Raw genomic sequence first — 7,500 nt, 5'->3', positions numbered from 1 at the left:
CAAATTGCCCATAGAGGAGTGCTGTGGTTAGGAAAGGGGTAGGGGATGGGAAGAGTTGAATCTGTGTGTACATTATATATCTAAATAATTATTTGTCATTTTCGACGGGTCATTTACATTAGTAATGATAATAATTCGTGGATTTATTGATAAAAAGCAAGCACAATTATGTTAAAATATCCATTAAAATTAGTTGTTATAAAACAACTGTATTTGAACCGTCCAGTCAAGTTAGGTTGAATAATTTAATTTTCTCCGTACCACACTGAATAGGCAAGTTTGTTGTGGAAACGATTTGCTTTAATTCTTCTCTCGCTAGTGACACATGCCTGCACAGTGTGCAGTTGAATTAAACTATTGGCAATTAATGGGATTGGTCATATAGAGGATTTTCAATGGCCAACCCATTCGGTATCCGTGATATACCACGCATAAATACATTACCCAATACCTCATGGGACTGGAGAGAGAGAGAGAGAGAGAGAGAGAGAGAGAGAGAGAGAGAGACGGGGGTGGTAAGGAAAAGAATGATGCGTGACCCTGTCTCACAATATGAGAATCAGGAGTTCTAAGAAGGCCGCCTCGAAAGGCGGCCTGAAATAAGTTGTGAAAAGAGGGGTTCCACCCTATTCCTTAACAGTTTTCTGCTGTTATTCCTGAAAATATTACTGTTTTGGAATCCAGGTAATCCCTTTTATGTGCTATGTACCAAGCTGTAAAGGGAGTTACCGAACTGAACCAAAATTGAGTGTGTTTTCCTTTCCAAATACTGATGAAGAAAAAGCTAAGTGGTTGAACGCCATCAAGAGATCCCAATATGTTCCTAACAAGAATAGTAGGGTAAGTACTATATTTATTGTTGTAATAATCATTAGTGCATTATATTTTTTCAAGTGGTACTGGTCACAGAATATCAGCCTCTTGTATAATGATGAAAAGATTACCAAACTGTTTACAAAATTACTTGGGTATTCAGAGACTTTTCTTCCTTTGCTACTTACTACATTCTCTCTTTGATTTCCTCTTTTTCTCTCTCCTTTCTTGCTTCGTTCGGTTGCTCTCTCTCTCTCTCTCTCTCTCTCTCTCTCTCTCTCTCTCTCTCTCATTTGATAGTGCATTTGAACACTCTTCGGGTGTGTCAGCTACACTTCACATCTAATGATATTGAATCCAAGATATCCTTCTTCGACAAGACAACTGGGAAGAAACTCAAAACTATGTTGAAAACCTAAAGGCTGAAACATGGGGCAACCCCTTCCATACTTGCAAACTTTCCATCTTATTTATCTTCATCTACTATATCAAGAGAGTCTCCGGGTGAAAGACAAATCCGAAAAGAAGAGCAAGCCTTACAGACAGCGGTGTTGCAAAGGAAATTTGAAGAACACCAGTGAAGCTCAAGGAATTTTTTCAGTGTCAGTGAATGAAAAAATAAAAAAAAAATATATTTTTTTTTTTGGAGAGATCACAGTGTAGTGTTGTAGGTAAAGATGAATCACTTATAATCTGTGATGTTAATATATTTATAAATGGTATCAAGTTGAAAATACTTGGATGGCCAGGTGTCCCTATTAGCCTGAGGGCTTAATCTGATCCGTGTTGTCACAACCAAACACATTCCTTATCCATCTCCATATCAATCGACCTAATTATGCTGACTTCTTCCCCACATTGACTAGGCCTGTAAATTCTATTTGTGTTCAAATCCTCACCACTCTTGTGAGAAAGGGCATTGCCGTCTAAACATAAAAAGTCTGGGGATACCAGCTGTGAGGGGAGTGTGACTCAATCGCCAGTAATGGTGATAAAGTAGGAGACATGGAAGACCAAATTAAATTACTAACCGAAACATGGGCAAGTACATTCGAATATACAGACCAAGAAAATGCAAATATCGACAGACACACAGAAACAGATGTCCTCAACTTCTTTCAAGAAAATAGGGAAAAAATAACCCCGTATCAAAATCCAGATCTGCAAAGACTGGATGAGAACAACTACTTAATAATAGACATTAAAATAAACGAGATAATGAAAGCAGTGAAAGCATTTAAGCACAAAGCACCAGGCAAAACCAGCATAAATAAGCTAATGCTATCAAAACTACCAATGGTGTCATGGAGAAGACTCCAATAGATATTAAACCTAACACTCTCAATGGGATACTACCCAAAAGCAAGCAAAGAGGGAATACTCATACTTCCCCACAAACCAGGGAAAGACCCAAAACTGCCGGCAAATAGAAGGCCAATTACTCTGCTTCTAGTGCCTGGAAAACTGTTTGAAAAAATAAAAATCATGAACACAAGACTAAGGAGATTCCTAGATAATAACAATAAATTCTACAAACACCTACACGGTTTCGGGACGGAGTACTGAACTGCCGTTGACAATATACGAAACAATAACAATGAACTAACCAAATAAAAAAACACCAGTGCAATGATATCTGCAGAGATATGTCTAAGGCATTTGACAAAGTATGGCACGACGGCCTGAAATATAAAATGCTCCAATTGAAATTACCAATAATAATGGAAAAACTCCTCTCAAGCTACATAAAAGGCAGAACTGTCAGAATACGTAGCAGAGATGGGAACTAGAAGAATCAATAGATATAAAAAGTGATGTATCACAGGAGGCAGTACTATCCCTAACACTTTTCAAAATCTACACAGCAGATATGCCAACAACCACCCCCAAATATGCCATAAAACACTAGTGATAATGCATCCTACAAATTCTAAAAGAATTTTTAAAATGAAAACTGGAAAAAAGATCAAAAGAATAAATGATTATCAAAACCAGCGAAAAATAAAATCAACAGCAACAAATTCCAACTCTTATCAGTATAAAAAAATAAACCAGCAACAATAACAGTAAACAACATAAATATTACATTCCGAGAGACCAAGACATCGAGAAAAGGCAAAGTATCATCTTGTTCAGTTTCTTTCGTAAATTATATGTTACGATGCTTTGTATTTAAATAATCTAAAAACTGGCTTATGTGATCTAAATTTTTGAGAAGTAAAAATGTATCGTCTACATATCGACGGTACAAAAAAGGCTTAAAATCCACAGGACAATCATTCAGCCATTTCCCTTCCTAATAACATAGAAATATATTTGCCAAGGTTGGTCCACACGGCGATCCCATTGCTACTCCATCTACCTGCTCATAGAAATTGTTATTAAACATGAATGTGGATGTAGTGGTAGCTAGTTCTAATAGTGCTTTAAATTGTTTTTTTTTTATTGAAACCATAGAAAATGTCCTCTGGGTTATAGAAAAGCTGTTCAAGAATTATCTCCAATGTTTCTCTCAAAGGAATGTTTTTGAACAAACTTTCTATGTCAAAGCTGCACATAACATAGTTATTTGCATCTTCGACAGAATTTATCAAGTCTACAAATTCATAAGTATTTTTCAGGGTATATTCATTTACTGTGAGAGGGGCGAGCTTCGTTACTAGATGTTTGGACAGGTCATAGGAGCACTTTTACTGGACTAAGCACTCATTTTTTAAGCTCAGAACCAAAAACCTACAAAATTAATTCGATAAAAACACTGTTATATAGATGTTATCATGTATGTTCAACTTATCTGGGGTTTCACGAGGAAGAAAATTTTCTAAAATCATTTATTATTACCAATGGATTCCCTCTGAACCTCTATTACATTCAAGTCAAGAAGTTTTTAGATAAAATTTACAGTCAAAATTTAGCAATTCAAACAGTCAGTAAGAAAAAGTTTTATGTCTCCTTTCCGTGCTATGGTTATGTTTCGGAGAGACTAAGAACAGAGGTTATGAGTGTTGTGGGGAAGTGTTATCCCCACTTAGATTTAAAACTAATTTTTACTAACAAGTTCTCAGCTAGCTCACTTTTTAAATATAAGGAGAGTCTACCTACTCCCTTGTGTTCCGCTGTCATATACACTTTTCAATGTGCACTCTGTAATGAATGCTACACTGGGAGCACACCTAGACAGCTTCAGTGTAGGATTTCGAAGCACATGGGGAGATCTGTACGAACCAATATACCTTTAAATAAGAAACCAATTTCAGCTATTTATGACCACGCATTTAAATCTGGTCATGCCATTTCTGAGAAAAATTTCATAATTACAAGACAGACATAGTAGCGTTAGCCAACTGAGAATCTTGGAGTCTTTATACATTTTTAAGGCAAAACCCAGCTTGAATGAGGGCTTACCTGTTCAGTTGCCGGTGACCCATTGATCCGTCAGGTCTGTGGGTTGCTGCTCTGGATGGGTGGTCATCGTACGCGGGTGACTAGGTATATTAGTTATTGAGTCTTTTATATAGTTATATGTGTAATAAGTCTTTTATATGGTTTTATGTTCCTTGATTGGTTGATTTTAGAGCTAGTTGGTCAATTCATAAAAGTATATCTTCCTAACTATGTACTTAGGATGATTTTTATTGAATTTATAAATTTTACATAATGATAATTGCAGATAGGCTGACGATGACATAAGTTATGTCGAAAGCTCCCGAATAAAGAAGATGATAGCAGCATTGAATATTTTATTCCTACTTATATATAACTTAACTCCCAATATTCTTCGGAGGGCTTTGTTTAGAAATCTACAAAATCTGTTGGATATGTACCAACCATGTGTCACACAATCGTACATAGTTCATTTTGTGTATATATTGTGTTTGTATCTTCGCTCTTCCCTCGCACTAAAAATAACCTGAATAAACATGTTTGTTTTTCTCCTCGGTAACGGTGTCTGTTTTTGAACATGAAAATTCTTGTTGCTTTGAGCTTTTGTATATAAAGGAGAGTGCTCTATAATAAACTCACTCAGTTGCTTTCAACCTGTCTTTGAGTCACAACCTTCTCTCGGCCAGTCACATTGGTGACCCCGGAAGTCAACTCGCTCCTCCCGCCTTCCAGCCCCCCTCGCCCCTCCATCATTCGTACTATGGCGGACTCTACGGAAGTTATTGCTGCGACTCCCCCATTGAAACTTTCACCATTCGCTAGCGGAGTGGCGTTTGCTTGGTTTCAGCGCACAGAAGTCCAGTTTCGCATCAAGGGCGTGACTCGCTCAACCACCCAAGCAGATTATGTTCTCGCGGTGAAATAAAAAAGTGGTTTGTGTCTAGGAAAACTTTAATGGTTTGTGGCTATGAAATAGATATTATTTACATTGTATTATCATTAAAAACTTAATTTTGAATACCCCTCTGTGCAATTTGTTCAAAAAAATGCTTTCATCTGTTATTATTCCTTTCCTGGTATTGACAGCTGCATAATCAAGGTATTGACAGCAGCCCCCTACACTCAGTAGGGAGTGTAAGGGAGAGAGAATTAGGGTATTCTCTAGAGAATTTAGAATATTGCCTGTTACTAGTGTGTAGTGGTCTGTTTAACTGTTATAACTGAAGGTATGCAATGACTCATGGATGCCTTCATCGTCAGACTGATAAGGGCCAACTTGGAAAAGAGATTGGGATGACTGGGAATCCTGCCAATTGGAGATCTGAGACTCCTGCTGAAAAAAAAAAAGGTTTATGGTGACTGGGTTTTCCATATTCATGATATGAGTGAAATGAGGGACAAGAATTGAATTATGGTATGTTAGAGTCCTGCAATCAAAGGAAAAACTGTATTGAGGTGTTGTATTAAGTAAAGTGCAATATTTTTCATACTGTCCCATCAATGTTAAGTCAACACTTCTGAAAGCTTACAGAAACTTTAGTTTAAGAATTAATTGTGTGATGTGATTGTAAGTAATGAGGGAAGACAGACACTGGCCCTCAGCTGTATTTTGGCATTCCATTTTTCAGTTTAAGCTGTCATACCTCAAAGCAGATTGACGGCAGAGCATGAGTGGTCAATATTAAGGCCATTGATTATTAACATTGGGGAATGTTTCGGTAAAGAATTCGGGCATTGAGGGTTCTGCCTTCATGGTCTTGTTAGGATTTTGAAGTTCCGTTTTGTAACTGTGTAGTGATATATCTTTTTCTCTTGCTTGTACAACATGCAAAAGGGCTGCTAATTTTTTCCTTTAATTGATTATTCTAATTGATATAATATTATTCCTAACAGTTTTTTTCAAATAAATATTTCTTGTTTTTTTTTTTAATATAGCATTTCATTCCAGTTCCTTACACCATGGTGTCTTTTCCTCAACCACTGTTTTTTAATCTCTCATAAGTACTGTAATTTATCATAATTCTTTCCTCCTACACTGTGTCCCGTTATTTACTAATAAATGTTCCCTTTCACCTAATGTTCGGACCCTTACTTGAGCTTAAAACCATCTTACCTAAAGAATATAGAGCTATATACAATATCCTTCTGATTTCCCAGAAACGAATCAACGTTCTTCTTACATGTTAATCCAGCTATCCCAATGAAAGGTATGATAAACAACAAGATTCAAGCTGGGTCCCCTTGCCCAGTATAAATCAAGGGGTGGTGCCCAGAGCTCCGTTCTCTTAACCTGTTACTTAGGTTTTTTGGGTATTCCACCGTTGTATATTTGTTGTGTAGTGAACGTCGTGTTGTGGTCGGCATTCGGACACTAGGCAGTTCGTGTGCTACTTCTGGCCACAGTCAGCAAACCACTACATAATTTTTGGTGCCCAGTCCGCAAACCACTACAGCGGCGATACCCGAGGACACCTTCCCGGAAATATCCGACTGGGTTTGTGAACAAGGAGACACCCCAATAGCGTATGACGACATCAAAACATACCTTCTGCAGCAGTACTCGCCGTCGCCAGCAAAGCTTTTTCAGCTCTCACAACAACCGTTGGGGGACGAAAGGGCTTCGCTCGCCCTCATGACCAGTATCGCTCTCCTGCAACCTGGCGCAGACGGATCTCCTCATGAGGTGAACCTACTCCGTGCCCTCTGGATATGCCGTTTACCCGGACCTATACACGCTGCCATACCCAATGTCGATAGTTTACCCATAAAGGACTTGATCACCAAAGCCGACGCCCTTATGGACATCCACTTCAAGACCTCCATCAATGCCTCCACCCCTGACGAAGAAGACGCCTATTCAACGTCACCTGAAGCTGACGTGAATGCCGTAGGACATACACGCCTACCCCGTGACGCGCTGAAGTGGCGACAAAGCCACCCACCACCCACCACTCGCTCGCGCCCCAACCAACAACTCCTATCCGCCGCAGTTTTGCTACTACCACTTCAGATTCGGGGCAACCGCGAAGAAATGTGCTAAGGATTATCAGTGGCCAAAAAACGTGTAAGTAGGCCATCGCTCGTGGTGGTGGCCTCCCATGTTTCTAATCTTTTCTTTTTACATGATGCAGGAACGGGCGTGCAATTTTTGGTAGACACGGGTGCTTGTCCTTCTCTTTAGCCAAGGGAACTCTTCAAGACACGACGTAGTCAGTCTACACCTGCCAACGTCCGCTTGGAAGCTGCCAACAGATCTGCGATACCCACATACGGTTACGGGAACCTCACATTATCGTTCGGAAA

The 7,500-nt window shown here is 38.9% G+C and overlaps 1 long non-coding RNA gene across 1 annotated transcript in view; it reads right to left on the bottom strand.

Annotated features, from left to right (window-relative positions):
- Positions 1-5,161: 5,161 nt before the first annotated feature.
- Positions 5,162-7,500, bottom strand: part of LOC137627384 (uncharacterized) — a 10,658-nt gene continuing 8,319 nt past the window's right edge. Inside the window, exon 3 of the long non-coding RNA XR_011041148.1 lies at positions 5,162-5,530. This is a non-coding gene — a long non-coding RNA (uncharacterized lncRNA). The remainder of the gene's footprint in view (positions 5,531-7,500) is intronic.

This window comes from Palaemon carinicauda, chromosome 35 (assembly GCF_036898095.1).
Source record: "Palaemon carinicauda isolate YSFRI2023 chromosome 35, ASM3689809v2, whole genome shotgun sequence".
Lineage (NCBI taxonomy): Eukaryota > Metazoa > Arthropoda > Malacostraca > Decapoda > Palaemonidae > Palaemon > Palaemon carinicauda.
Note: the sequence above shows the minus strand (reverse complement) of the source record. Positions and strands in the feature narration are given on the sequence as shown.